This window comes from Ictidomys tridecemlineatus, chromosome 11 (genome assembly GCF_052094955.1).
Source record: "Ictidomys tridecemlineatus isolate mIctTri1 chromosome 11, mIctTri1.hap1, whole genome shotgun sequence".
NCBI classification, from domain to species: Eukaryota; Metazoa; Chordata; class Mammalia; order Rodentia; family Sciuridae; genus Ictidomys; species Ictidomys tridecemlineatus.
Genome location: NC_135487.1, coordinates 83032968 through 83056606, shown reverse-complemented (window position 1 = coordinate 83056606; position 23639 = coordinate 83032968). Strand labels below are relative to the sequence as shown.

At 37.5% G+C, this 23639-nt stretch overlaps 1 pseudogene; it reads left to right on the top strand.

Moving 5' to 3' along the window:
- The first annotated feature begins 662 nt into the window (after positions 1–662).
- Positions 663–10385, top strand: LOC101970539 (protein arginine N-methyltransferase 6-like; annotated as a pseudogene).
- The last annotated feature ends 13254 nt before the right edge of the window (positions 10386–23639 follow it).

The window sequence follows — 23639 nt, the reverse complement described above, 5'->3', positions numbered from 1 at the left end:
AACTACTGGTGGATCTGCAAAGTAAAAATGGCTCCAAAAATCAATTTCATTTTTATCACTGCCCATTAAAGGGACTGGAACCCAGGAGCATTCTACCTCTGAACTCCATCCCCAGCCCTTTTTACAAACTTTATTTTGAGACAGCATCTTGCTAAGCTCCCCAGGTTGCCCTCAAATTTGCAATCCTCATGCCTCATCTTCCTGAGTAGTTGGGATTATAGGAGGGCCAATTTCTTGGTTTTTGTTTTTTTATGGGATAGTATTAGGGATAGAACTCAGGTGCCCTCAACCACCAAGTCTCATCCACAGCCTTTTTTTTTTTTGTATTTTACTTAGAGTCAGGGCCTCACTGAGTTGCTTAGCCCCTTGCTTTTGCTGAGGCTGGATTTGAATTTGCAGTCCTCCTGCCTCAGCCTCCCAGGCTGGTGGGATTACAGGCATATGCCACAGCACCAGGTGGAAGGTCAATTTCTTGATGTGAAATAATCAGGCAGATCTGTGGAACAGCTGCTTAAGCCTGTGGATAGAAGATCCATATGTTTAGTTTTTGTCTCCACCTCTTTATTTTCCCCTATTTTCTGTTACCTGTCCTTATAATACACTTAATCATGTATGTGTAGCAAGGCCTGCAAATATAGAAATCACCCATTATTCAGTGGTGGATGTCTCTTACTAAGTGAAAAAGAAACAGTCCAAAAGTACTCTAGGAGTAGAGTAGAGGCTGCCAGGGACTGGGAGTTATCTTTATTAATGGTGAAAAGGTGCAATTTGCCAAGATGGAAATGTTCTCAAGATGGTTGATGGTTGTACAAATGTGAATGTACTCAATGCCATGAAACTGTGGAGTTCTAGTTAAATTTTGTGATTATTTTACATATATATATATATATTTATATATATATATATATATATATATATATATAGAGAGAGAGAGAGAGAGAGAGAGAGTGAATAAGTCTGATTCAGAAAGTCAAGTTTGAATGTTCTCTCTCATACAAGGAAGCTTGACCAAAGAAAGGGGAAAAAGTGGGGGAGGGTTCCTGTGAATATAGAAGGGAAATTAGCGGAGTACAGGAAGGGGATAGATGATAGACGGGGTGGGAGGAGGAATGGGAAAATAGAGGTATAACAGAATGAAATTGACCAAATTATGCTATGTACATATGAATACACTACAGTGAATTTGACCTTTATGTTTATATATAAAGAACTGATTTTTAAAATTATAATAAATAGAAGAAAGACCAGTAGAGTAGAAGGGAAACAGGAAGAAGGAGAAGAAGTGGAGAAGGGGAAGTACTGGGAACTGAAGTAGAGCAAATTTATTCCATGATATATAATTATGTCAAAATGAGCCCCACTATTATGTGTAACTATAATGTACTAATAAAACATTCAGAAGTAAAAACATATGCTGTTTTGATGAAGATTTACTACTGATATACCACTCTTTAAGTGTCTTTTTTAATTGATTTTTTATATGACAGTGGAATATATTACAATTCGAATTACATATATAGAGCACAGTTTTCATATCTCTGGTTGTATATAAAATATATTTACACCAATTTTTGTTTTCATACATGTACGTTGGATAATGATATGCAAACATAAGTTTAATGCTATTCAAGTCAAAATGTCTGACTTTCTGTCATCTCATTTTTCCTTTTCTGGTTGAATCCTATCACTCCTATTTCAAAACTTAGCTCACACACGACTTTTTCTAAGTAGTCTTTTCTAATTTCTCAGCCAGAATTAACAGTTCCATTTTTTTCTTTGAACTTACACTTACTCAGTAAGGAGAAAGAGCTTATGACTCAGTAAGTCCCAAAGGTATATATGCTAGATAAATGAAAATAAAATGTTCACATAGAATCTTGTACTTGAACTTTATATGGCATTATTCATAAGAGCCAAGAAATATCTAAATAACCTCAGGATCTGTCAACTGAATAAAATGTGGTGTATCCATAGAAGGGAATATTATTTGGCAATAAAAATAATGAAGTACTGATACATGCTGCACTGCAGGTGACACCTGAAAATATTATGTGAAGAAGCCAGTCACAAAAAGACCACATATTGTATGATTCCATTTATATGAAATATCTGGAGAGTCAGGGGACTGCAGCAAAGGAGGGGAGGGAACTGAAGAAGAAGATGGCAGAGAGAAGGAGGTGGCCTTGCTATGACCCCGACCCCAGAGGACAATAGCAAGCGGGACCACCTGTACTAAGAGTGCTACTGGGCCATAATGGAGAGGAGATGATCTCCAACTGTTTCCTCACCAATGCCTACTGTCTCGGCATCCTGTGAAACTGGGCAGCTCTGCAAGGCAAGACTGTGTTGGAGGTGGGTGCATGCACCAGCATTTTGAGCATATTCTGTGCCCAGGCTGGTAGTGCCATTTGGCAAGAGGCCCGAGAGATAGGGCGGCTCAATGGGCTGGAGGACCGAGTGCATGTCCTGCAGGGTCCAGTGGAGATGGTGGAGTTTCCAGAGCATTTGGATGCCATCCTGAGTGAATGAATGGGCTATGGACTTCTGCAGGAGTCCATGCTTAGCTCTGTGCTGCATGTGCGAACCCAGTGGCTGAAGTAGGGCGGTATTCTTCTACTGGCTTTTGCTGAGCTGTTTGTGGCCCCCATCAGCAACCAGATGCTGGAGTGGTGCCTAGGCTTTTGGAGCCAGGTGAAGCAGCACTATGGCGTGGACATGAGTTGACTACAAAGCTTCACCACATGCCGCCTCATGAGCCATTCAGAGATATCGGTGCAGGGTCTGTCCAACCAGGATATGTTGGCCTGGCTGCAGCACTTTGCTCATCTCCAGCTGGCCCACTCTGGCCTGGAGCTGGAGCTGGAGGCCAGGTGGCTGGGCACTTCCTATACAGCTGTTATGGCTGGGCGCCCATGCATGGTTTGGCCTTTTGGTTCCAGGTGACCTTCTCTGGAGGAGATTCGAAGAAACCCCTGGTGCTGTCCATCTCGCCTTTTCACCTGGCCACACACTGGAAGCAGGCACTGCTCTACCTAAAGGAGATAGTACAAAGTGGAGCAAGGCAGTGTCATTTCAGCAGAGATCATGCTGCTGCTCTCCCTGAGACAACCTTCTTCACCTGTGCATTCTGCTGCTGAGAGCCACGGCAGTGTCTGTATGGCCCCTGTCATTTTGCCAACAATATTGGTTGACAGGCGAGGCATTACTATCTGCCTCAGTCTCTACTTTTGAGTTCTCACACTACTTTGGAGTTCTCCTGCAGATTCCCAGGGATTCCCTGAGAGTTCCCATTGGTTGCGGAAGTGCAGGAGGAGGGATTTCCAGAGGAGATATTTCTGGTGGCTGTTTTCTGGACGAGCCGCGTGGATTACGGGAGAATTCCCTGGGAGCGTGTGTGAAGTGTTTTCTTGCAGTTCAAAAATAAATTTTGTTCCTGCTTCAGTGGCTCGTGGTTTGTGCCCAGCCAGACTGCGGCATTTGGTGGCCCATGTGGGGAATGCCTGAAACTTGGGAGTGAGTGAATTTGCTCACCCCTAAGGAAAGTCGAGAGAATGGGTGACCATTTTAAAAAACAATGTGTTTTTGTTTTTATTTGTTTTTTTTTTTTCAAGCTGCCTATCCCTAGAACTTTCTCAGGCAAACTGGGAAAAATAGTTGGCTAAATGTTTGAAGTTGTTCACCCCTGAGGAAGAGATAGAAATAGACCACAAATGCATATGTCAAGAAAATAGGAAAATTGATCCAACGATTTTTTGTTCCGTTTTTGTTTCATTCTGTTTTGGTTTTGTTTTGTGTTATCTTATTGGGTTGTGTTATCTTTATAATAGATTAGAAATTAGCAAAAAACAAACTGAAAGAGGGTTACATAAATTGGTAGAGGTACACACCATTGAGAAAGACATTTTAGATCAAGCAAAAAAGGTCTCTAGAGCTAGTATAACAGAGGAAGAAAACTTAAAGGAAGAAATCTTAGAGAAAGAGCTATTCAGGAAAAAGCTACAGCAGGAGGCTGCTACTAACACCTTTCTATCACCAGAGGGTGTAATTCAACCAACAGCTCCACCTATGAAGATAGCTGAGTGGCCCTCAACCTCTTTAGTTGATAGATGGGATTCTGAGACAGGACCTCAAAGATTAGCATGCCCTGTACTTGAGCAGGCAGGAGGGAAACGAATTCACCATGCTTTTAATTTCAAAACAATGAAGTAGTTAAAGGAGGCTGTACCAACCTATGGTCCTCAAGCACCCTTCACTGTAAGCATGGTCGAATCCATTATCAATTTGTACATGACGCCAGCAGATTGGGCTAGTATGTGTAAATCTATGCTTAATGGAGGATGATATTTGTTATGGAAGGTTGACAATGAGGAATTTTGCATGGAGACAGCTACGTGAAATGCAGCAGCCGGTCACCCTCAAAGAAATCTAGATATGTTGTTAGGAATAGGACCTTATGAGGGTCAATGGCAATAAAATTAATATGATCCTACTATATATGCACAAATTGCTGCAGATGCAGTTAGGGCATGGAAGACTTTACAAGGACATGGAGATTTACAAGGTCAATTATCTAAGGTAATACAGGGAGCTAATGAAGCTTACGCTGAATTTGTAGATAGGCTTATTCAAACAGCTACCAGAGTTTTGGGGGATACAGAAGAAGCAATACCATTAATTAAATAACTGGCTTATGACCAAGCAAATCGTTAGTGCTGAGAGGTAATTAGACCATGGAAACATGGAGATTTAAACATATATATTAAATTATGTAGAGACATTAATGAACAAGCGCAAGTCTTGGCAGCTGCAGTACAACAGGCTTTAGATGCCTGGCCAAAAACATGCTACAATTGTGAACAAACAGGATATTTTAAAAGAAATTTCCCCATAGGAGGAGGATTTAACAAAGCTAGGTATAAAAGGAGTAGAATACGAGGTATTTGCCCATGATGCCATAGAGGAAGACATTGGGCTAATGAATGCCATTCTCAAACCACCATAGAGGGTACTCCATTATCAAAAGCGGACAAGGACCAGGTGTTTACCCACAATATCATGGAGAAAGGCATCAGGCTCCATTGCCAAAAAACGGACCGGGGGGCCTAATTCTCTGGGGCCCATGACCGAAAATATATGGGGTACTGGAGGAACCCAGAAATGCCATGGAGAAAACCGGCAATTCCATCAGGGTAGTGCCCAGGACACATTATCCATCAGATCTCTCATCAGACGAACCAGAGGGAGCGCAGGTTTGGACATCTGTGCCTCTGCCAGAGCAGTACTAACTCCAGAGATGGGAGTTCAAATCATTCCCACAGAAGTAAAAGGACCTCTTCCCCAAGGAATAGTAGGCTTATTGTTAGTTCTTCTACTCAAAAACGACTTATGATAAGTCCTAGTATAATTGATCCCGATTATGAAGGTGAAATAAAAATTATAGCTAGTTCTCCAAAGGGTATATCAGTAATTTCACCAGGAGATAGAATAGCACAGTTATTAATAATACCCAGCCTACATGATAAATTTTCTACCAGTAGTATAGAAAGAGGTTCCAGGGGATTAGGCTCCACAGGTGTAGATTGGGCTATGCTGTCTTTAAATTTAGATTCTCGCCCAATGCTAAAACCAAATATTTAAGGACATGAATTTAATGGGATACTGGATACAGGTGCAGACCTTAGCATCATATCTCGTCAAGAATGGCCAAAACATTGGCTGTTACAACAAGCTACTCAAACGCTTCGAGCCCTAGGAGTGGCAACTAATCCCCATAGAAATGCAATGGTATTGATTGGAAGGATCCTGAAGGATGTGAAGGAACTATACAGCCACATATATTGGATAATCTTTCTATAAATTTATAGGGACAAGATGTCCTAGATCAATTAGGTTTGACATTAACAAATAACATTAATCCAAATGCACCCACTATTAGGGCTAGACAAGGTTTCAGGAAAGAAAAAAGTTTAGGAGAACAAGGTATAGCAGCACCAATTCAAAGAGATCAAGGAATAAATAGACATTGATTGGGTTTTCAGAAGGGGTCACTGAGGCAATAAAAATTACTTGGAAATCAGAAAGACCAGTATGGGTTCCTCAGTGGCCCCTGACTAAAGAAAATATACAAGCAGCACCTGATCTAGTCAAACAACAATTAGTGGAGGGACATATACAACCTTCCATATCTCCCTATAATACTCCCATTTTTGTCATTAAAAAGAAATCTGGTAAATGGAGATTATTGCAAGATTTAAGAGCCATTAATAATAAGAAAGTTATTAAGGGACCTGCTCAATCAGGGATTCCTCAATTGTCTGCTTTGCCAAAAACCTGGTACATTTTAGCTATGGATATTAAAGATTGTTTTTTTTTTTTCAATTCCAATTCATCCTCAGGATAGTCCATGTTTTGCATTTACTATCCCTGCACTGAATCATGAAGGTCCTTATCAGAGATATGAATGGAAAGTACTCCTTCAAGGGATGACTAACAGCCCAACTATGTGTCAAATTTATGTTAACAAAGCAATCCAGCCACTTATAAATCAAAATCCTGAACTACAAATATTTCACTATATGGATGATGTATTGTTAGCACACAAAGATAAAAACACATTGCTAGAATGTTATGCCACATTTACAAATGTATTAAAAAATATAATCTAGAGATAGCAATAGATAAAGTGCAATTACATTTTCCAATTAATTATTTAGGAGTTCTATTATCCTCAACCATGGCTTGTCCACCAAAAATTCAAATACGAGTAGATCAACTCAAATCACTTAATGACTTTCAAAAGTTATTAGGAGACATAAATTGGATAAGGCCTTATCTAAGTATTCCAACAGAAGAATTAGGACATTTATTTGATATCCTAAAAGGTTCATCAGATCCAAATTCACCCCAAATATTAACGCCTGAAGCAAGAAAGGCATTAAAAATCATTGAAACATACATGGAAAATATGCATTTGGATAGAATTGATACAAGTTTGCCTTTATTATTTATTGTACTACCAACAAAAAATATTCCTACAGGAGTATTTTGGCAAGAAGGTCCGTTATTGTGGATACATTTATTTTATTCTCCTAACACTATTCTTACTAGGTATCCAGAGGCTGTAGGACAATTAATACTCAAAGGAATAAAAGCAGTAAAGGGAGTGTTTGGAATTTCTCCCAATAAAATTATTACTTCATATACTATGGATCAAATTGATGAGTTAGCTAATGAGTTAAATAATTGGGCAATAATCATTTGTATATCTAATGTTTCATTTGATAATCACTTACCATGCAATCCTTTGTTGTCTTTTTGGTCTTCGCATCATGTAGTTTTTCGAAAAATGACTAGAAAAACCCCTATTATGAATGCTCCAAATGTATTCACTGATGGGTCAAATAATGGTACAGCATCAGTAGTTACCCCTGATCAAATTTTACATTTTTTAGTATTAAAACAATCAGCTCAAAAGGTAGAGCTCATTGCAGTTATACAAGCTTTTGTGATGCTTAAAGATTCTTTATTTGATTTATTTTCTGATAGTCAGTATGTAGTTAATGCTCTAGTATCTCTTGAAGATGCTGGTAGGATTTCTCCTTCCTCTACTGTTCTCTCTCTGTTTTACACTTTGCAAAGTCAAAACTGACACAGAAAAGATCCATTCTTTATAGGATATATATGAGCACATACAGGATTGCCTGGAACCCTTAGTTTGGGCAATGTTTTAGCAGAAAAAACTACACATGACATACATATTTTCTGTACACTAGAAGAAGCAACAAATTTTTATAAAAGGTTCCACGTCAATGCTAATACTTTACAAAAGCATTTAAAAATAACCAAGGAACAAGCTAGACAAATAATAAAACAATGTCAAAATTGTGTGACCTTTTTACCACAAGTTAATCTCAGAGTCAATCCTAGAGTATAAATACCTAACCATATTTGGCAGATGGACGTCACACACTTGCCAGAATTTGGAAAATTAAAATATTTGCATGTTACAGTTGATACTTCTTCCGGATTTTTGATGGGCTCCATTTATGCCGGAGAAAAAACTAAAGATGTTATAGCTCATTGCTTACAAAATTTTGCCACTGTTGATGTTCCAAAACAGTTAAAAAGAGATAATGGTCCTGTTTATATTTCTACATCTTTTAAACAATTTTGCTCATCATTTGGTATTACTCATATAACAGGAATCCCATACAATACTCAGGAACAAGACATAGTTGAAAGAGCTCATCAAACTATTAAAATGTACTTATTAAAGCAAAAAAAGGAAATTGGAAAGAGGTATATATCCCCCAAAGATAAACTTAAAATAACCATTTTTACTCTAAACTTTTGAAATTTGGATTCATCAGGGTTTAGTGCTGCAGAAAAGCATGTGTGTCCAAAAAATGTACATAAGCCTAAGGTACCTTGGCTGGATATTCTAAGAGGACAATGGAAAGCTCCTGAACCAGTGATTGTCTGGAGTCAGGGTTCTGTTTGTTTGTTTCCACAGGGAGAACAACAGCCAATTTGGATTCCAGAGAGACTAACCAAAGCGATTTCTACAGACCAAAAAGAAGATGATTTGACTCAAATCCATAACACCTCATATCCAGAGCTCCAGCTTGGCTATTCTTACATCCGTGACAGTGATTAACCAGGATGCTTTTTTCAATATCTACTTTATTATTGCCTTTTCCCACATCATAAAATTCCATTTTATTTTTTGAGCTCATACAGACCTAGGTTAATGTTTTTCTGATCAGTTTTATTTATTGACTGTGGAGTTTTAAACATTGCAATGGAGATTTCACCTGTGTAAGCTACAAGGCCTTTACTATTGTCTTATGTGTTGTATGTTTGTGTGCACACTTGTTTTGTGTTGTATGTCTGTATGTGCATATATCCATAGATCATATATGAGGAGAGCTCATGAAAAAATGGATCTAAATATTTTTTTAATTCACGTGATTTTAATGGTTTAATTTAAATTGGGCAAACAGCTGTTGAGGATTGTTTTAATATGTGTACAAATAAGGAGGTTAACAGATCTGTTTGTTTACTTTCACCTTTCCTTTTTATTATATTTAATAATTCTGTTCAGGATAATGTAAATTGTTCAGAAAATTGTTTTCTTAGTACCTGTTGAAATGTTACATAGTTTTTTTTAGCATTATTGCCAGAATTCCTATCTTTATCCAAGTTCCAGTGAAGACAAAGATAAAACCAAACTACAGCTTCTTCCATAGTTATCACAAAAAACTGTATAAACTGATGCATCAATGAATAATAACTCAACAAGGGTTGCTCAATCAAGAAGTCAATTTACTTTGGGAGGAAATGGACACATTGATGGATTCCTCTGCTTTGAACTGCTTGCAGAACTTGCCTGGACTATGTATCACTTGTATGCATTGTGAACTATCTGTTGGTGCATCGAATAGTGGTAGTGCTGGAGTATCTTTGCTGATGGTGTCACCGGTGGTACAATTTTTCAAAGGAGCCCTCAATTGGCTTAGTGTCATGGCATTTTGCATCCTTCTCCCTTCTACTAGTGATGGTCTAACATTGGGGGGCCAACAGAGGTGAGGCAAAGAACCTCACCCCCCCACTGACACCAAGGCCAAATTTAGGGGCCAACAGAGGTGAGGCTAAGAACCTCAACCCCCCACACACACTGGTGCAAATGCCTATACACAAGTATGGCTATATGCTGTACTGGTAGTCAGTGATGGGTATGATTCAATTGCAGTGGTACAAACCAAAGATGGAAGGCTGACGCCTAGAGGTCAGATCATCCGATGATGGGTAATTAGGATATGTTGTACTGGACAACCTAACAGGCAGGGTCCCTAAGCCACATTGCTTGTTGTTCAATTAAACAGAAGGGGGGAGATGCTGAGAGCTATGGCAGAGTCTGTACAGCCCCTGTCATTTTGCCAACAGTATTGGTTGACAGGCGAGGCATTACTACCGCCTCGGCCTCTACTTTTGAGTTCTCGCAGCGCTGCTTTGGAGTTCTCGTGGGGATTCCCGGGGATTCCCCAAGAGTTCTCATTGGTTGGGGAAGTGCAGGAGGAGGGATTTCAGGAAGAGATATTTCTGGTGGCAGTTTCCTGGATGAGCCGCGTGGATTACAAGAGAATTCCCCAGGAGCATGTGTGAAGTGTTTTCTTGCAGTTCAAAAATAAATTTTGTTCCTGCTTCAGTGGCTCGTGGTTTGTGCCCAGCCTAACTGTGGCATTCTGATGCACTACGAAGTGTGGGACCAGAAGGAAAAGACCAAAGACTTTGCCATGGAGGACTGAGCCTTGCTTTTTCTCACAGCCACCTCCCAAGGCAGCCTGGCCTGTTTGGGAGAGGAATAGGGAGGTCAGAGGAGAAAGGGAGACCCCTTGTGCAAGAAGGTGACTATCTCTCTTTTCCCTGATGGTTCTTGGGGAGAGTGACTTCAGTCTCCATTAGAGGAGATTCTTCTGGCAATTTATAAAGTGATCTTCTCAATCATAGATACAGCATGCTTATTGATAGGCTTTTAAGCCTTAAAATCATGTGGTAACAAGCACTTGTATTTCCATTTCTTTTGTTTCATGGAGGAAAAAAAGATGGATAAAATGTCAGTTTATGGTGGGTCTATGCACAAACTAAACATCTCACACCTTATCTAAGTCTGCAGCTGGAAAAAGTGTACAAGGGTTCAGTTCCACTCCAGAAGTTTCCACTATGACTTAACCTCTCCAGAGCCTTAATTTCTGTGTCTGAGTTCCTTCCATTCCTAGATGCCTGTAGGCTATGGTACTTGTTCCTCGTTGTTTCCTAAATAAAACTCATTACTGGTAATTAAGGGGTGGAGATGAGGAAGTAGTTTAAATAGCCTAGTTCCTACTACTTCTATTGGATGCTAAAGTTTATGAACACATGAAAACGGACTTTATATAATTATATAGCATACCTAAGAATTTCAAAATACTATAGTTAGGAGAAAAAAAGTCTGAAAAACTGTAAAGTAGCATGGATTTTAAAAATTCTTATTACTATTAAAACTTAACCAAGAAAATATCTTGTTGTGTTCCATAATATTGGAGTAATTATGAAATAAGTTGATAGAGAAGGTTTCTACACCTAAACCCAGGTTATATTCATTACCATGGGTACATTATTTAAGCTCACTAAAATAAGGAAAATACATTTCCAGCTAGAAAAGTGTAGTCAATTTAAACATGTGGAGGGATTAAATGACTTGGCCTATTTACATCTAGTGAAAGTTCCTTTCTTTACTTTTTTAACATTTTTTTTTAGATCACCAAAATGTGAAAGTTGTGAATTTGGGAAAATGGCCTGTAATGAAGTGTGAGTCATGTGGTCCAATTCATTCCACTGATGTTTCCCCCTTATCTGTATGGTAAATAAAACATTTGCATTCCTATTATTTTTACAGATTAAGTAAGTTTTGAGTACTGTTTATGAGTTATAATGCTTTTTGCCTTTTTAATGTCAGTTCCTAAGTGTTACAAACCCTTCAGAACATAACCTCAGGGAAATTCAAAAAACTAAAGCTATGGTTTTTGCATATTATTAGCTTATATATGCTAGTAGAAAAAGTGTGGAAATTGTGTTTTTAAGTACTCTAGAATTTTATTTATTGTAACTTGCATTTTCTGCTCTTTTATTCATTGCATATTAAAGTATTTAAGTCTAAAACAATATAATAGAAATATATGGAAAAAGCAAAATCTTAGAAACAAATGGTAGATAAATAGTTGTGACTTGAGTCTGAGTGGTGGGAGGAAGGTATAGAATGACTACTAATGAGTGCAAGCTTTCTTTTGGAGGTAACAAAAATGTTCTAAAATTGCTTAGGGTGATTTCACATACTGAATATACTAAAAAACATTAAAACATCTTTTAGATAGGTAAATTGAATATTATGTGAATTATATCAAAAAATCTGTTTTATAAAACAAGTGTTTTCTGACTAATTCCCATCAGGCACAATCTAATTCCTTGTGCAAGTGCATTCTTTTGTTAGAAATACCTGTTGAGTATCTATTAGATAATTCTTCAGGCATTAAACTACTTGTTATTTTTTTTAATACTATGAAATTATTTTTCTTGGTGTTTATTCTCCTATATGTACAATGTATAAAGATTTTATTATTCTGATTTATCTTGATTTCCATAATCTATATATTGGCTATTATTTTTATTAAGTTTAGTTTTTTAGGATCAGATTATGTATCTAAATTCTATTAGGAATTTTTAACTTGTGTGGCAGTTTATACTCAAGATCAAATGTTATCCTGTGTCATGTTAGCTGGTGAGTTTTATATTTACTATTGCTACCAATATATCCATTATGGATTGAATAAAATAATTTCTTTTATACTTAGGTGATTCTATTCAGGGTTGACATTTCCCATTTTTGACAGATTTGCTAAGACATAGAAAGAACCATGAAGGAATGCTGAAAATGTAGTTTCCAGCAAGAGATCAGAGAATGTTTTGGGATATAGTGAACGACAAAATGGAAAGTGTATTCAGGGTTAGATTTTGTGTGAATGCCAACACAAAAATTGGGCTTACTTCTGTAACCAATATGAACTTTTTAATTTTTTTTACATGTAGATGGACACAATACCTCAATTAAATTAATTTATTTATCTGTTGTGCTGAGGAACGAAACCCAGTGCCTTACACATGCTAGGCAAGCATTCTCTACCTTTGAGCAATAATCCCATCCCAGAAATATGATGTTGAACTCACTTTTTTACTGAGTCTAAAATTATAACAAGATCAGTATAGAAAATTTGGAAAATGCAGAACATTACCAAGAAGGAAAAATGTTACCCATCAGCAGGTATCACTAATAACATTTTGGAATACAGCTTTCTAGTTTCCTCCAATTTATTTTTTTTTACATAGTTGAAACTAAATTGCATACACGTATCTTAACTTGTTTTGTTTAAATCTGACATTATAAAATAAGCATTTTTCATGTTGTTAAGAACTTTAGCATATGTTATTTTAAAAGAACCATACATAATATTCCTTCAGGATTGGAGTGTAATTAAGGATTGTTCATTTTGGATATCCCTGATTTTCCAATTCACTGCCTTTATTATTTATACATTTTTTTGATCTCTGAATGTAAGGTGCAAGTAAGGTATATGAAGGTGTGTAGGTTGACAAGGGATAGCAAATAGAACAATACCCAAGGGCCAGAGGATGGAATTTTGGTAGAAAGAGACAACAATAAAAATATGGAAAATAAAATGGCTCTAGCACTGTGTGGATACATGGGTTGGTGTTAAAGCTGCTGTCTTTATTTGACAAGATATTAGCGAACTCTGAAGGAGACTTTTCATTGATTCCTAGGAGCAAAAACCAGGTTTTCAGGACTAAGGGAGTGAGCAGGTGGTAAAGCTCAGAAGCATGGAGTGTAACTGTACTTTTGGGCGGTTTGTTGATGAAGAGAAGGAGAAAATGGAATGAGATAAAATGGGGAAAACAAGAACAAGTAGCAATTTTATTTTATGTATTTATTTTTAAAGATAGAGACTGGAACATTGTTCAGGCCAAGGTGTAGCATAAGATAAGATAGGGGGTTAGGATTTGTGGCTCAGCAGTAGTGCACTGGCCTGGAATGTGTGAGGCACTGGGTTTGATTCTCAGTATCAAAAATAAATGAATAAATAAAGGTCAATTAATAACTAAAAAAAGAGAGAGAGAGAGAAAATAGGGATACAAGTATTAAAAACAAACTAAAGATTGGAAGTCCATCTGCTGTTTTATTTTTTTTTGTCTTAATCCTGGTAGTTAGTTTCATAAAAAATTTTCAGACTCTTTCTAATCATTTGGTATTTCCATGCATTGTGGCTTAGAATCTGACTTACACTCAAGACCTATTTTAGTGTGAAGAAATGAGTAACTATATATAATGTTGATTTTAGACTTTGCATGTTTGTTTTTGATTCACATGTGTCATCATTAGCATAGCATTAGAATAAGCTCATTTAGTAACATTCTCTCTGAAATTTTATATATTTAAATATTTATATATTTATTTATATAAAATATATGAAATTATATAAAATTTTATATATTTCCTTGTCCACAGACTGTAACCACATTTTAATGTAAGTTTCTGTGAACTCTATACTGCTGATTTCTAAACAAATTATTAACATTTTATCTACTATTGTTAAACTTTTTTGACTTCCTCAGGTTCCCAGTATGTTTTATATTTTTAAAATATCACCTTTATGTCTCATCTGTGCATTTTGGTCATTCCTTATTGTTAATAAATGACTTCTAGCAAGCTCACCTGACTATCTTGCTTGGATTGTTATTGTTGAATAAAGCCAGCAGCTCTAACACCACCCAATGTATCCACAAAGTGCCACAGCCATTTTATTTTCCATACAAAAGATTGTTCATAGAGCTTGCAAAAGAAAGTAATTAATCCTAAAATTTTTCTTTAGACTAAATTAATAAAGAATCTTCTATAAGAAACTGTAAATGAGCCACTATAAATGAAACTTACAATTTCTACTAATGGAAAAATAATCATCAGGCTAATAATACAGATAATATGTATTTGCAATTAAATAAGTTAAGAATTGTAAATTCATTAAACTAATAAATCGTCACGCTTCCTTCAGCAACCAGGAAATCAGTAATAACTAAAACATTAGCACTTAGCATTTTCTCATTTGAGAAAACTAATATATCAGCTGGTAACAAATCAAAATGAATTTGAAAACTGTTTTTTCTCCTCCAAATGGTCAAAAACCTAGCTGCTATATAACTCTCTGCTGTATTATATTGCCTTCAAAGAAACATCTGTTTAGAATTCAAAATAATTAAGAAATGTTTTAATTTTTTTTTTGTAGTTTCTCTAACTCACCTACCTTGTTCACTCTGAGGTTTCCTAGATGTGAGAGTTGGTGTCAGACAGGTCAAGTAATGCAATTTCATGCATAAATATGAAGCTTATTTGTACTAATTGTGATCATTATCAGCAGGAGATTCCACAGAACTACTGTGCCATCATTGCAACAGAAATAATGCAACTCCTAAAAGAAAATATAGGATCAACATTCCAGCATACAGGCATAAAAAATGACTTTCTCCATAGGACACCGAAAGCTCAGGAAATAATGCTAAGAGTTAATAAATGAGATGGCACCAAATTAAAAGGCTTCTGCACAGCAAAGGCAACAATTAAGAATGGAAAGAGAGAACCTAAATAATGGGAGAAAATCTTTGCTAGCTACTGTTTTGAGAGAGGATTAATATGTAGAATATATAAAGTACTCAAAAAATCAAATAACCCAATTAATAAATAAAAACATACTAATGTATTAAACAGACACTTTTTAAAAGAAGAAATACAAATGGCCAACAAATATATAAAAAAATGTTCAACATTATTCGCAATTAGGAAAATGCAAATCTCACAACAGTCAAAATGACACTCATTAAGAACACAAATAATAATAAATGCTGGAGAGGATGTGGAGAGAAAGGAACACTTTTACACTGTTGGTGGGATTGTACATTAGTACAACCACTATGGAAATCACTATGGAGATTCCTTAAATGGAACCACCATATGACTCAGCTATACAAATCCTCAGTGTTTATCCTAAAGAATTAAAGTCATATATGTGTATGTTGACTTTAATTATATGGGTATTTCCTGTCTTTATTCCCACTGTGCCCTCTGTCCTAATGAAAGCTTTAAATTACACTGAGTCACCAACAATGGAGACTCATGAAAGAAAATATTTTCCTCTATTTTACTCAACCCAAACTGGAAAGAGACCCATATTTTCATTTCCATCCTGACTCCTGAGTTTTAATGCTGCAGAAGAAAAAGCAAAATATGTCCTTCCCAATGAAAACCTCAAAGGTACAATGATTTTAAGAATCACTCCATCATATCTTAAATTGGAGATTTTTACAAAATGGAAAGAGGGAAAATTGTAATTTTTAATCTTAGACTTCAGAATTATTATTCTTAGTTTAAGTTTTTATAATTTTAAATTTTTTATAAGTAGTTATACATGACAGCTGAATAAATTTTGACACACTGTACTCAAGTGGAGTACAACTACTCCTTCTTCTGTCTGAACATGGTGCAGTCACACTGATAGTGTAATCATACATGTATATAAGGTGCTGATGTCCTTCTCATTCTAATGTCCTTCCCACATCCTCTCCCCTTCCATCATCCCCCTCTGCCCAATACAAAGTTCCTTCATTCTTCTCTATCCCCCTTCCCCCTTACATTATGAATCACCATCCTCTTATCAGAGAAAACATTCAGCCTTTGGTTTTTTGAGTTTGGATTATTTTCTTTTCTATTCTTAACATTTGTTCTAGGGACTGCTCTAAAAATGGGAAACAACACACAAAAAAAGAAAGAAAGAAAAGAAACTATTTGTATAAACAATTTTGCTTTCAAAGAAAAAATGCCACTTAAAGACTGTTATTCTGTTTCACTCTCCATGTCCTTGACTGATTTTGGCCTTCAACATATGGCTACAGCAACATAAAAAGAAATCTCTATCATACATGTATACACATCTACTCACATTTTAGGAAAACTCTGGAGACACAAAACAGACTTCAGCACAATTGGTGTCTTGCCCACACCACTAAAAAATAAGTGGAGGGCTGCCATGTGCAAGACTTTGCATAGGCTTGGTGTGGACATCAAACTCCTTCCTGAGGGAAGTCAGGTTAATAATATGGGACAGCATACTTAAGGGGGGACAGGAGGGCAGTAAATTTTGGAGAACATGGTAATAAAGGAAGCGGATTGTTATAAGCTATGAATGAGAGGGCTTCTTTGAAGTCACCAATATCCTTCCCCACATGGACTCAAAGAGCTCAGACCTGATGGTGCAGTGCAAAGTCCAACTGGCTTGGCTCAGAGGAGCTACTTGGTGAGGTGTGGATCTGTGAAAGGTGTTTGCTGAAAACCACTGACACTGTTCAGAAGTGCCCTGCTGTCACTAGGGTGCTTCTAGGACTTCCAAGGAATGCAATGTTGAAACGATATGACTCATGTGTAGGGGGCAGCTGTTGTCCCCAAGTTGATTATCTGAGGAGAGCTGTTGAGGTGAGAACCATGCTGTGGCAGGTGTTGTGCCACAGATGCTGTTCAAAAGCAGTGTCACAAAGTTTACCATGCAATCTTAGGTGCTCTTTCCATAATGTTGGGCCTGGTGGTATTTGTCTACTTGTATTCCATCACTGCCAGGAAGTCATTTTGTCTTTCTGCCTACCCTAGTAGGACACATCTCTAATCACCTCTTCAGATGTGCACTAGTTTTGAATGAAGAGGGCCCAAGATGCTCCTTAGCAGATAGGGTTATTCAGATAGGGGGTGGAGGTAGGCCAAGGCTTCCTTGTGCTTTAGAGACCTGTGGTGACTTTGCTTCTTGTGTGGCTCCTGGAAGGCAAGGCTCTCAAGACAGGAGCACAGAGCAGGGCCCTTAAGGACTTTATGAGAAAGCAAACAAAACAACCCTGTTCAGATGGAACTGTCAGACCTGATGATAGTGCCCAGAGGCTGGAAAGAGGGCAAAGCATGCAGGAAGGTAGGAACTGGGTGAGAGATGATTAAGAGGATGAGCCAAGGGGGTGCACTGGGTCTGGAAAAGATTCCAGGTTCCAGCTAAGAGGGGAAGCCTCCCTGTGCCCCCAAATCCTTGCTGTCCCAGCCACCATCCCATAGCATGCTGTGTGGTCATATCTTATCACTTCCTTTTCATTAGCCAGTTTATGGTACAAGTAATGTAGTCTGAAGGGAAATAAAGGCCCTTGTCATCTTCTAAGAAAAGTAGAATGGAACATGAAAAACACACATGTAGAAACAACTTGTGGTTATTGGAGAGAATATGTTAAGGGAAGTACCCTGTTAAGTGTGTATATTAGTTTTCTTAAGGAGAAGACAAATTGACAGGGACCTCAGACATCATCTAAGTCTAGGTCCACCTTTTACAGATAAGGGGCATCAGCTCACGGAGACAAAGAGGCCAGCTAAAGGCATACAACCAGGTAGTGACAAGTCTGGAGTTACAGACCAGACATCAGTAAGAAGACAGGGTGGTCTGCACACTAGAGGGAGCCAGTGGGAACTGGAGGCTTCAGGGTTAACTTGGCAGGGACAGCATGAGTCTGTATAGAGGCAATCTTGTAAGTGTTGTGCTAAAGTGGCTCAGGAAAGAAAGCAACCCTCAGAGAAGAACCAAAGGGAAGTAGAAAACAAGAGCTACTTAAATCATGGCCCTAGATCCTTGATCATGCTATAGGGGTCAAAGCTCTCAGAGTATAATTTAGGAACATTCCTAGGAGAATGCTCAGCTCCTCTGATGTTTACCATCTAAGTGTAAAGATTTAATTTCTGATTTTTAAAACAATCAGTTACATATCAAGTTTTTCTTCAAAGTATTTTGAGAGAATTATAGCACAGCATTTAAGTAAATGTAGACAATATCTGGTACACATATTTAATTTTTTTCCCTTAAAGTTCAGTGTTTTTATTATCAGTTTTTTTATGACAATGAGACCACATGAATCTTCCTTCATTATTTTTAAAACTGGTGTGTCAAAATAAAATTGCTGTTCTTAATCTAATATTGTGCACTCAAGTCAATTTATAAAGTTATGCCTTATTTGATTTTTTATAAATTAGTTCAAGAAAGTCCAGAATGTACAAATGGCCTCAAGATCTCCTTGTAGACAACTAATTTAAAGACTTTAAAAGTTTCTTCATTCAAGGACCAACTTAACTGCATTTCTCCCACCTTCTTGCTTGACTGATATCAAGGAGGGAAAATTGGGTTAAAGAGGAGAGACAATGACACAGGAGAGCAAGGTCAGGGTAGGGAGCTGAGGGGGCACAAGGGCAAAGGGATGAAACCCTAGCTAGAGGCTATCTAGGAGCTAAGACTTGTATAGTGGACCAGATTATATGCTTCTGGAAGGTCAAAGGAGGTCAGAGTCACTTACAGATCTGATGATAGATCGTGATGTGTTTGAAGAAGACTCTGTGACCGTGAAAGGTGCAACCGATTCTTTAGCTTCAAGTAAGTCCTTGCCTTCTTGAAAACATCATGTGTCCTGGTAACTGAAAAATAAAGGAGCCCCACAGAGAAGTAATTAACACTGGGCCATACTTGCTGGGTGTGTAATTTCTAAAGCATTTTCTTCTCATCCCTCAATCTTGGGTCTCTTTCTCACCCTTCTTCTCCTCCCTCTGCACCCACAATTATTCATAACACAGGAGGGTTTGCCCCAGGGCATTAGGTGCTCCCCTCCCAAATTTCTGTGTCTCTCTTCTGACTATTCCTCTGCAGCACAAGTGGGGCATGTGAAAGACCACCCCTTTTTTTTGCAGCACCACAGATCAGAGACACCGACGCTGGCTGATAATGAACTGCTTCATGTTCTGCTTCTGCTTGTTTGCAGTCATCAGACATTCAGCTGTTCTCTGTTTGGATACTTGGGCTCACAGATCCAGGAGCTCCCTTTTCATTGACTCAACCTGGGAAAAAGGGACAGGCTCTCAGTGAACAGTTTGGAGAATGGATGCATCCAGTGCTTTGTGGTTCCTACCAATCAGAAGCACAACTCCACAATCTTCTCAACACTACCAAGACTGAGTTCTCTTCATTATAGCCTCTTAATTCTCCAGCTCAGAACAGCTGAGGAAGAGACCACAGGTAGGAATGTTGAGAACCTTCAAGCCCCCAATCATACTAGTACAGACCTATATTTCTGCGGTCAAGGAGACCCCGACTCCACACCTGAAGGAAACTCTCAACTGCAAACAAGACCTCCATATCAGTCCTTGTAAAAGTTTTCTCTCACCCTTCCCCCATACATGCAGGAATGGAATTTCAAAGATATTATGTCTGGGACTTGGGGATGCCCTGATGACAGTGCTCAGGTTTCAAAATGTCTGTACTAACCTGAAGAAGGTAACATAGTTTCATCGTAAAATAAACTAGCAACATTAATGTAGAACTGGAAAATGGAGAGGGGATCAAGAATCTAGCCCACTTCAGGGCTGGCAATAAGAAACAGCCTGATATATGAAGAATTCTTTGGTGCCAGAGGAGCGGTGGTAGTGGTGGTTGTCTGTCTTTTCCTAAAACTGGCAGAGAGATAAAAAATTTAAAAGTATGTTAAGATTCTAGGAGCATGATCAAAAGAAGTTGCAGGGTCATAGTGACATCCTCTGACCTTTTGACCTAGAAGACCTAAGGAGTGAAAAAGTTTAAAAGGCCCCCGAATTTCTGCTCAAACTTCAGAATTATTGGAAGTAAAAATTTATGCATTACCAGGGTGTCTATGTCTGTGCTTCTCTATTTTCTTTTCTTCTCTTTGAATTATTATCTTGGGGCTGGGTGTGAGGAGGAGTTAAGGTAATCAGAGCTTCAATGAAAGCAGCCATGATAGACCAGGGGTCTTCCTCCAGAATCCTTCACTAAGGTTTAGCACATTCTAACAGCCCATGTAGAACCTGACCCTCAGAAACCCTGCAACTGAGAGTACAGAATCTTATAAGGCAGAAGAGCTAGGCTTTTACCAGAAAATGACAAACTGAATGTTTTACAATAATTTGAAAAGAACGCAGATATACCTATTAGCCATGGTGTCAAAACACTAAGGATTTGTTCAAGAAATGCTGAAGAACCATAGGATTTTTGTGAACTATTGTGAATATGCAATTGAGTTTAGTGAAGCTAGACTTAGACAAAATTTTAAGAAAGGCCATAATCTGGAAACCAGTGTTAAACCACAATGCAAAGAAAAGACCACAAAAAAGAAAAAAAGAATGAAAGAAAGAAAGAAAGAAAGAAAGAAAGAAAGAAAGAAAGAAAGACAGAAAAGACCACCATTTCAAATTTTAAACCAAGTACCATGGTTTTCTAGGAACAAATAGCAGAATTTCCCTATAAATAAAGTCTGAGAATAGATGTAAATTTTAAACAGAAGCTAAAATTGTGCAACTTGTATTATTTCAAAAAATTTTTTTTTCCTTTTCTAAAATTCTTTTCCTCCCCTTGATATCAGGGAGTGAACCCTGGGGAGCTTTACCAGTGAGCCACATTCAGAGCCCTTATTTTTTGAGACAGGATCTCACTAATTTATTGAGACTGGCTTTGAGTTTTTGATACTCCTGTCTCAGACACCTGAGCCACTGGGATTAAAGGCATGAAACTCCCATTTCTAAAATTGTAATTATCGTATTTGTACACGCAGCTTTCTTTCAGGAGACTTTAATTGAAAACTCTCCTGAAGGCTGGGATGTGTTTCAGTGGTAGAGAACTCTCCTTGCATGCTGAGGCCCTGGGTTTGAGCTTTAGTGCTAGAGAGAAGGAAGGAAGGAAGGAAGGAAGGAAGGAAGGAAGGAAGGAAGGAAGGAAGGAAGGAAGGAAGGAAGGAAGGAAGGAAGGAAAAAAGGAAGGATGGAAGAAAGGAAGGAAGAAAGGAAGGAAGGAAAAAAGGAAGGAAGGAAGAAAGAAAAGAAAGTTGGAAAAAAATAATAGACTAAGAGAAATGAAGAAATAGAAAGGGAAAGAGGGAGGGAGAGAGGGCGGAAGAAGGAAGGGAAGGAAGGAAGGAACAAAAAAAGGAATGGAGATAAGGAAAAAGATCAGGAAAAAAAATTATAATGAACACCAATTAAAATGTCTTCTGCTAACCTACATATTAATCATCCATTACAGGCACCAAAGCCCTTATATGACTGTTTAAATTAATTAAAATTTTAAAAAATCAAATTTCAGTATCACAGTCCCACCACTTAATTTAAGAGTGCAATAACCACATGGGCTGGTGGCTATAATATCTGACAGTGTAGTGCAGATACCGTACATTTCTGTCATGGCAGAAAGGTCCATTGGACAACACTGATAAAGAGGAAGCATCACATCAAAGTACTGGTATTGTGGATGTGTTAAAAATATTCTATCAATGTGGAGAAGGCCCAGGACAGCAAATCACAGGAGCACTGGCTTGGAACCAGGTAAGAGAGGCCAGCAGTCCCAGGTGAAAAAGGAGGTCAGATGAGGTGATGAAACTGCAAGTGATGCTGGTGTGCACCTGTCTTCAAACCACTGCCCAAAGATGTAGGAGAAGAACCAGGTGGCACAAGAGGATTTGGGGCTGTGAACAGGGCCAGTGGCAAAACTGTCAGACAGGTGTCAAGGTGCACAGTTCCACTATCCCACGATATATAGTACATGATAAGAAATGTTGATATTAACAAGGTGATTCTTAAGTGTACTGAGAATTTATTAGGTCAGGTACTGTTCTAAGCACTTTTCATCTCACTCAACAAACTCAAATGAATTACTAGTTGATCTACAAGGTTATGCATCTATGACCTCAAACTTGATCATTTAATTAAATGCCATTCAAGTTTGGTTTGTAAAAAAAAAATTGACACACACGAGGTACAGTGATACCCATTTGTAACCTCAGTGAAGTAGAGAAATCTCAAGTTCAAAAACAGCATGAGCAATTTAAAAAAGGTCTTGGGATGGAGCTCTGTGGTAAAGCACCCCTGGGTTTAGTTCCCAGTACAAAAAAAAAGTAAGAAAGAAAGGAAGGCACTTTTTCCTTTTTCAGGAAAAATTAAGTTCTTGTCATTGAACCAAGGTGCTCTTGAAAAAAAACAATTAAGTAGATGTCTAGCTCTTGCTCAGCTTCAAATTCTTGAACTGAGTGCAGAAAATATTGCAGCCCAAACAGGCCATGTTGTTCTCTAAGCCTCCTGAGCTCATTATGCACACCACTACATTTCGTGTTTTGGAACCTACAAAGACAGTGTGATGATTTAAAGTTCCATTTATTTTTTATTGCCATAATGAAAAAGCAGCCTCTTGTATTTCATCTTCAACAAAATACAGTTGTCAAACTGATAGAATTATTTAGAAATGACTTCATTTTTTAGACTGGAGCTAAGTGCCTAAGTATAGTAATAATATTTCTAACTACAATGATTAAAATAAAATTATTACCACATAAACTATATGAGTGTAAAAAAGAGCTTGAGTTTTTTTTAAACAGCTGTCCTATTTAAAAATTATTTTCCAAATGACAATTGACAACTTCATTTTCTAATATTATCAGCCAAAGGTTGCCAACTACATTTACATAACTTGTACTAAGATTTTTGGTATTGCCAGTTTTTACCATTGACAATTATAGGGATGCACTTAAAGTTCTTTCTGAATGATATTGTTTCATTACATTTCAGTATTTAGCTTTTTAAATATGTCCAAAGTCTTTCAGGACATGGGCTTCAACAAGAAAATTATACATTTCCAATAAAATTCAATGCTGACCATAAGAACATTGTATATAATGGTGAAAGAAGTTTAGAACAATTTTTTAGATTAAAAAAAATTAAAGTATGTGCAACAGAGCAGAAACATTTGAAGTGATAAAATATTACTGGTTTTAAAACAAGTAACATGGCTTCTTTAAGCCTCACAATTCAAAGAGCAGACTAACTGTATTTCTTTTATTGTAAAAAGGATGATTTATAAAACTGTTAATTTCTAAAATTGTGGTACAATACAATTTTTTCACAGACAAAGCTTGTTTTTGTT